Source organism: Chenopodium quinoa, unplaced genomic scaffold, assembly GCF_001683475.1.
Source record: "Chenopodium quinoa cultivar QQ74 unplaced genomic scaffold, ASM168347v1, whole genome shotgun sequence".
In the NCBI taxonomy this organism is placed as follows: domain Eukaryota; kingdom Viridiplantae; phylum Streptophyta; class Magnoliopsida; order Caryophyllales; family Amaranthaceae; genus Chenopodium; species Chenopodium quinoa.
Window position 1 is genome coordinate 114,657 of NW_018742484.1, and position 1,756 is coordinate 116,412.

The following is a 1,756-nucleotide window of genomic DNA, read 5'->3' on the forward strand; positions in this document are numbered from 1 at the left end:
AATGCTCTTTTCTTCACTCCAAGGCACTCTTCCTTGCTTCTTTCCTCGTTTTTCTGTCAACTTGGTGATAAGCTTCATCTATTCCTCTTATTTCTTCCAACTTTATCGCCAAGCATCGAAATGCCTCAAAGTGTCGTCATTGTGCCTGAAAGTGCACCAAAAACAACAATAACCCCGTGAAGCGTGTGACACACAAAAATGCATGAAAATAGAGTAATAAGTGCACAAAGACATTGAAATTAAACAATATCAAGGCTCAAAACCACCCTAAAATCACACTAAATAGCAAGCTATCAAATCACTTTTTGATATTTGGGGTCTTGGAATCGTTTTATTCTCGCCTAATTGGGACAAATTTGTAAATGTGTGAATAGAATGTTAATAAGTTAATTGAATCGCATGTATTTCAATGCTTATTATGTCATATTGATAAATGGTTATACTTAGCACTTATATTTGTTAGGGCTGGCAAAATCTGACCCGACCCAAAAACACGACCCGAACCCGACCTGAAAATAGCGGGTTAGGGTTGAGGTTTTCGACCCGAAAACTTAAATGGGTTGACACGAACCCGACCTGATTTTTAAATGGGTTAGGTTAAGGTTGGAAATCCTAACCCGAAAATGACCCATATAACCCGAAAAAAATAAAATTAGATCATTATAGGTAACCCAAACTCATTTAAGTTAACAAAAATATCTATTTATACATAAAAAATACCCAAAGAAAACCTACAGCCCAAATCAAAATGAGCCATCCTGTTAAAACCAAAAACCCTAAACTTCTCCTTTCCTTTTCACTTCACTCAGCTGCTTCTCACCCTTTCTCTCTCTAAAACTTTCTCTCTCTAAAAATTTCTCTCTCTTAAATCCCTAAGCTACTCTCTAATCTTTTTCATCCCCTAAATTCCTCTCTAATCCTTGGATTTTCATCAATCTATACTTCCTGCTAAACACTTCACCTTCTTCTCAACATCTACTTCATCATTTCAAGGTATTTGTTGTTTTATATGTATTTGTTTTATGAAAAATACGGTTTGGTCATGCTAAAGTACAGTTTTATATGCTAATAATAGTTGTTATTTTATGTTAAATTGTTGTTGATTTGTTATGATTTCTGTTGTTAATTGTTGTTTTGCATGTTTTTATACGAATTTATCATGCTAATTAATATCAATAGTTGTATTAATACGGTTTTACATACGAAATTTTGTTCTTAATTATTGTTTGTGTTATTTTTTATGGCAGCAAGTTGCGGCTACTCAAATCCATCTTTCTTTACAAAGAGGAGAAGATTCATTCCACTATGGAGGGTGGGCATAACCAAGAGAATTGAAGATTTTATTTAAATCACTATAGCTTTTGATATTCAATTTGTAATTTGTTAAGTAGACTACTTGGTTTGTAGTCTATTAAGTAGTTTTGTTAGACAATTTTGTTTGGGTTTGAATCTCTGTTTTGCTTGAGAATTTAAAATGCAATTGAATGAACTGAAAAAAAATAATCTTTTGAATGAATAAATCAGATTGGCTGGGTTGATCCAACCCAAATAAATCAACCTTTTTTAAGACCTAAAAAAGTTTTGGGTCAAATCAGGTCATTTTCGGGTTGACCCGAACCCGAAAAATTCAGGTTCAGGTTGAGGTTTTCAACCCGAAATGTTAAATGGATCAGGTTCAGGTCAGGGGGTAGCTGACCTGAAATCAGCTGATCCGAACACGAACCCGACCCGACCTGATCCGATTGCCAGCCCTAAT

At 34.6% G+C, this 1,756-nt stretch overlaps 1 long non-coding RNA gene across 1 annotated transcript; it reads left to right on the forward strand.

Moving 5' to 3' along the window:
* The first annotated feature begins 829 nt into the window (after positions 1–829).
* On the forward strand, positions 830–1,553 carry LOC110719253. Its single transcript, XR_002511048.1, has 2 exons — positions 830–993; positions 1,248–1,553. It is a non-coding gene; the product is annotated as an uncharacterized LOC110719253 (long non-coding RNA).
* Positions 1,554–1,756: the final 203 nt, after the last annotated feature.